Genomic DNA, 6720 nt, shown 5'->3' with positions numbered 1-6720 from the left:
TTTTTGTCAACTGTTTATTTTCTCTTGAAATAGAGACTTCCCCCACAACCTTACGGGCCTGACTGTGGCATCTTCATTCTGATGGTCTAATTTTACTAATTAGATTGTGTAATTTCCAATAAATATTGCAAAACCATGAAGTGTTAATTTGATCTGGATTGTTTGGTAAATTGTCTGATCATGTGAATCTACGTATATTTTAAAAACAGAAGTGGTTACATTTACAAAAAAAAATCTGAATTGAATATCCAAATGGGCAAGGCAAAAAACTGGGCAATTAACATGTACAAGTCTGTTGTATTGACAAAACGTTATAGTCCATTGATCTAGGCTGAATTTAAGTCACAAAAAAATAGTCATATGATCTGAACAATATATATTTTCAAGGTGGTTCTTGTGAATGCAGTTTGCATGAATTATTGATGTTAGTATATTATTGAGAATTGTTTTAAGTAAAGAGATATGATAAAGATCATATTTCAATTTGCACACAGCTTTTATAGAAGCTGTCTATCCACTGGTGAAAACCGAAAATAAATATGCTGTCTATCCATAGGTGAAAATATAAAATAAATATGTTGTCTATCCAGAGGTGAAAATATAAAATAAATATGCTGTCTATCCATAGGTGAAAATATAAAATAAATATATGTCAATCCAGAGGTGAAAATATAAATTAAATATGTTGTCTATCCAGAGGTGAAAATATGAAATAAATATATGTCCATCCAGCGGTGAAAACGGAAATTAGCGGCGAAACGGAAATGACGGAGAAAATGGAAATGACGTAGGCTGTCTATCCACTGGTGTCTAGCCGGAGGTGAGTCTGCGGGGCTGCAGCTGGATGCTATTGTGCACTCACGCAGGTCTAAACCATTACACAAACACAGCTTTGTGCTTTTTATCAAACAAAATTGTAAAATTTAACATTACAGCTGCAAAGTATTTTAAATTTGTGTATTATGAATAGATGATTAGTACTAAAAGAAATACAGTAAAATAATAGTATACATTACATGGTTATACGAAAACATGAATTATATAATAATGGTTATATTAAACATGAATGGTCTCTATTAAATGGCTTTTGAAATGAAAATAAGAGGCATTTAAATTTGACTCAAACTAAGTAATATTCAAGTACTAAATGAAAATTGATTAAGTGATGGAATAATTTAAGTCACACTTAAGTTAAATAATCAATTAAGTGTTTACAAAACCATAGAAACTGTAAAATATTTGTCCTATGAAAAAGAACACCGCACTCGTGAAGCAATTTGTAATTTTCAGTTGTTTTTATTAAATGCTTTAAGCACTTTTTAAGATTAGTAAATACTGATCCAAAATAATAAAGTACAGAGAAAAATAGAATTCTGACAAAATATACATATTACAGTCTCACACTGAACAATAAACAAATCAAAATATACAGTATATACATGAGTTAAATATTATTAAGGGGCAAAAGATCAAGAAATGTCATTTCTTTCTTTTTTTTCTGCCACCCATCTCCGACTCATTAAACTCTTTCCGGGTCATCTTTCTGCATGTCCTGAGGTTGGTAAATGGAAAAGACTTTAGCAGGGCAATGAACATATTTCCCTGCTACGCCAGGAAAGCCTGTGTGTATGTGAGGACTGTTTGGACCCTGCTTCAGCTCCATTTTACAAAATCTGCACAAGTGACTAACGTGTTCAGTTTCAGGCCTTTTGTGTTTTTGCTGTCCTTTCTCCTCCACCCGTTTCTTTGTGTCCTCAAGTTCACTCTTAAATAACTCTGGGGTGTGTTAGTTCTTAATCACTGTAAGCATTAAAAACCTTTGTGGAACAGTAGAAGTACCTGACAGGGCCTTGCTGATTACGAAAAGTGGATAGAGGAACCATCTTTGGCTGTTCACAAGCAAGACAAGTCTTCTCCTGCTCAGGTTGCTGCTGCCGCTCCGTAACACAATTGTCTCAATGGTCTCATGAGTTAGGAGTGTGGTCCGAGCAGGTGCTGGTGGGTTTGCATCCGCAGGCTTCATTGTTACCACTGGCACACTGGCTGTTTCACTACCCGCTTTCAAGACATTTCTCTGGAGTTGTTTAATGAAGAACTGGCGTTCAGCAGTTTGGCCAGGTGCTTGACATACTGTGAAATGTGCAGTTTTGTGGTCGAATGGAGCATGCTGTTTGGATCAGTAGAGGAATTGTGGAGCATTGCTGCGTACTCCTGAGGATTTCCTTCTTCCCATGGTGTTTATTAAGCAAGTTGTCAGTGGGCTGTGTTTGTGGTCCAGTACAAACACCCTGCCACCAGTCTTCACAGGTCCAGTACGGGTCTCAGGTGAGGCCAGCAGAGGCAGAGGTGGCGTATATGTACTTCCTACACAGAGGGGAAAAAATGAATTAATTTCTGCATTCTGAAAATTCTGATAGAGGCTCCACATGTGAACAATGACATGAAAACAGTGAGGGCACAGACAGTGTACCAGTGGTGTCTGCAACAAGTTGAATATTCAGTTTAATGTGTAAGAAAACAGAGTTTCTGCAGGTTTTATGAAGGTTAAGACATTTTTAAGACCAAGTAAAGCAAATTTGAGGAACAAATGAGAAAAAACTAAAATATGTTTTGTAGAACGTAAATGTCTGGAGAGAAACATAATGAGTTGTATTAACTTCAGAGTTTGAAAATACAATTTCCAACAGATATTCATAATTTTTTTAATTCATTTTACAAAAACGCACTGAAACACTCTGCTCCAGACGCTAGAATATGGAAATATCTTTTACTGCAGCTTCAGATCATGCTGCAAAAAAGTGATGTTCTTCCTCAGTATTTTTGTCTTGTTTTTCAGTGCAAATGCCTAAAGATTCTTAAATAAAATACATTTACTGGAGAAACAAAATAACATAAAATACAAAGTCTTGTTTGAAGTGATTTTGTGATTAAAACAAGAACTAATATCTGCCATTTGGCAAAAAAGTAACCTTAATTTAAAGGGAAGTTTTGATAGCTCATAGACTGATATTTGTTATTGTTTTAAGAATAAACTCATTTAATTTCATTACATCTTTCAAGACTTCATGAATATTTGCATCTGAAATAAACATATCTTGATTGAAAGATGTTTGATATTTGTATTGGAAAACAAGACAAAATACAGAGATTCACTTTTTGCTTTGCATCCAACATTTTATGAATTTAAGACTCTGCTCCGATTTAAAACTTTTTTAAGGCATTAATTTGTGTAAGGGTAAATTAAGACATTTTAAGACTTAAAAACCTGCAGAAACCCTGTGTGTATGATGTAGCTGATGTGTCCAATATTTACCTACATCTGACTGAGGATCTGCATGGTACCAGGAGAAGATGACAGCAGTGTAGAAACAGTGGTCTCTACAAGAACATCACAATAGAAATATTACAAAAAGCAATAATTCTATTACAGACACACACACACACACACACACACACACACACACATTCGTGTCTGGTTTGCTGTCCTTGTGGGGACTCTCCATAGGCATAATGCTTTTTCTACTGCACACACTGTATATTCTATTGCCCTACACCAACCCTACACCTAAACCTACCCCTTACAGGAAACTACAGGCATTTTTAGATTTTCAAAAAACTTAATTGAGTGTGATTTATTAGCTTGTTTACCCGTGGGGACCTCAATTTAGGTCCCCACCGTGACACGAGTCCCCATGAGTCTGTGTGTATTCAGATTTAAGTCCCCACCAGAATAGAAAAACAGGTACACACACACACACACACACACACACACACAAAATAATACTGTAGTACTCCTGCTGTTCTTGTCAGACTGATATTCATTTACAATTTCATGGCTGTACTGTAAATATAATGGCCAATACAGTAACAACAGTGGTAAATTTATTTTTGTGACTCTACTGCTAAAATACCATGGCTAAATTATGGTTACTATAGTAAAACCATGGTCAGAAAACATTTTTGAACTGTGGAATACATGTAATATCATTACAAAAATGAGAATAATGGTTACGCCCATTCATAATTTAGCTTGTAATCAACAGATGACGTGTTAATGATAACAAACAATACACAGAACCGTAAATTACAGCCATGTTCATTCATAATTTGGCGTGCAAACAATCAACCTACGATAAGCTATGGTAAACAAAACAGGACAGGGTAAAGTTTGGAAACGAACAAAGTTTACTAATGTGATTTCAGCATTAACGGTAACAAAACGTAAACCGATGTCACAAAGTATCTTACCTTTGACAGATGCGCTGAGAATGCGTTGAATTAAACAGTTGTCTTCTTCTGCGAACCTTTGTCTGGTAGTGTACAGGAAACTTTAATTGTTATTTTATTTCTAGCTTTTAATTGGCTTTTTTAATCAGATACACTACTGGACAATAACCAATAATAATGATTTGTTTATATACTAACAATTTTTTTATCACATAAGGCAGACTAATTTATATACTGTAATAAATGCTATGTCCATTAGCACTACATTGTTCATATACTTTATTTATTACCTGGAGATGACTTGAAACACAAATAAACCATATATTGTCGCAATCGCATGTTCAATGTCTTCATGTTTCCAAACGTTTCAGTTCCTCTTCAGGTACTCGAGCTGCGTCCGCGAACGCTAGGGGAACGCCTTCAGTGTGACCGGCTCTGATATAAGTGTAATCTGTCCAATGGATGGGCAAGACGTCACGGACGGGTGACGTAATGGCCAGGAAGCATAAAAGCACGTGCGGTGGAACCGGAGTCAGCTTTTGTCATTCAGCAACCGCTACGCTGTGTGTGCAGGGCTCTCAAGTGTCACGCATTTTCAACCAGTTCACACGCTCTCAAGCTACACCTTGAGAAGGGATAACTTGTCCCGCTTCAATTAGGCTACTATACAATTAATAGATGAGGGAATACGGAGGTAAGTTCATAGCTCTCTCGACTCTCGAGTTATAGAGTTAAATGCCACCTACTACCAGCCAATCAGAAATTAGGATGTTGTTGTTTCCGTTTAAATTAAGCGACTCTGCCGCAAGCGGGTTCGTTACTAAGCAACATGGATGCGCACGCACATGAAGTGTAAGTTGGAAGAGAAAGATCCGATGAATGCTGTAGGTAACCCCTTCATTTATTTATTTATTTTCGATTTTAAGATTCCTCTACGAAATCACTTGCTTGTGAAAAGACAGTGAGAGCCGATGTTGGGGAATATAGCCAAATTCGTACTAAAGTATTATTGATGCAGTCAAAAGAAAAAAAGAAAAACTCTCCAACTGCTTTGCAACCAGAAGCTTTAACTTAGCTTTGGTTTCCTGAAAGGAAAGTACTAGAGACGGTTTCAATGGGCGCACGCGCCTGGACCGAAGTTAACTTCCGGTCTGTGTTCCGCTTTTGTTAGTGGCGCCGGCTACAAACACAGTTAAAGTTAAAGTGATGAGTAATGAAGTTGGGTTCAGGTTGTGATGTGGGATGTGTTTCACATACATATATTTATTTATTTGTGGCGACCGCCGCGATATCAAAACTGACCGATTTTCCAAAAGGCTTCGTTGAATAAACATGAGCACGTAATGCACGTTTAAAAATCAAAACGAGGCGCAGGTGTTTTTATATCACTGTATTTCTGAAGGAACACGGTCTTTAGAAAATGTTCGATGTCATTTTCATTTCATCTTGCATGTTATATGCCTGATAAAGCAGCGTTTGTAAGCTCAGCGCTGCTTTGTGTAACGCACAGCCACAGTTGCCAACTCTCGCGAGACAAATAAGCAACCGCAGCTTCCAAAACAAGCCCAATATTTTTTTGATGATTTATTATCATCAATATTATTTATTGTCAATTATTTATTACCAATATATGAGCCTGCAACATATTAAACTGAAACCACTCTCTTATCTGAAAAGCAAAAACAGAAGCTATTTTACAAAAATTAGCAAACTGCAACAAAAGTGGGAACAAAACTCGTCTCCAATCACCTGTGAGCAGAATAGGATTGTAGAGATGGAAAAGGAGAAAAGCACAAGAGCTTCAAAGGGGAGCTGTATATAAAATATATAGGGGTCATTCTATGGAAATGTCAATTTTTCTGTCCCTAGCCTTTACAGAAATATTACACTTGAAAAACACTTGGTTACATTTAAAAAATATATATATATTTTAAAATGAAACAATGTGTTATTTGAACAATTACACCACCTTGAGGCATCAATGTGGCAATATTTTTTTTTAAATTAATTATATAAAGAATTCCAAGCACCACAAAACTGCTCATCCCCACAGCCATGTACAGCCGCAAAGTGCTTTATTTTGAGGTCAAAAACAGGTTTTTCTTCCATTTAAAATAAAATAATGTATACATAACTATCAAATAAATGACATAAAAACAAAATGCCACATAAATATTATAGAAAAAATATAAAATATTATATAAAATTATATATTCAATTATAATATATATTATATTAAAAAGAAAATATTATATAATATTTAAAAATATTATAAAAAGCAGAAGAAAAATCATTAAGCTGTCATGTGTGTATTCGTGAAGTCAAAAGGTAATCTAATAATGTGGTTTAAATGTTAAAAAAAAGAAATACATTTTAAGACATCTTGTCATACCAGGCTATTCGAACCAAATGTATTGATCAGTATTAGGATATGACTACTTGTTTTTATTACAGCCCGTGATAATTAATACATTACAAAACTAAAAGAATAGG

General features: G+C 35.3%; 1 long non-coding RNA gene across 1 annotated transcript; it reads right to left on the bottom strand.

The window, feature by feature from the left end:
- Positions 1-1383: 1383 nt before the first annotated feature.
- On the bottom strand, positions 1384-6325 carry LOC131537488 (uncharacterized). The gene is made up of 4 exons (XR_009270298.1): positions 4518-6325; positions 4249-4310; positions 3318-3378; positions 1384-2364 (listed from the first exon to the last, which is right to left on the bottom strand). It is a non-coding gene; the product is annotated as an uncharacterized LOC131537488 (long non-coding RNA).
- Between the last annotated feature and the right edge of the window lie 395 nt (positions 6326-6720).

Source organism: Onychostoma macrolepis, chromosome 03 (assembly GCF_012432095.1).
Source record: "Onychostoma macrolepis isolate SWU-2019 chromosome 03, ASM1243209v1, whole genome shotgun sequence".
NCBI lineage: Eukaryota > Metazoa > Chordata > Actinopteri > Cypriniformes > Cyprinidae > Onychostoma > Onychostoma macrolepis.
This window is presented reverse-complemented; position numbering and strand designations above follow the sequence as displayed.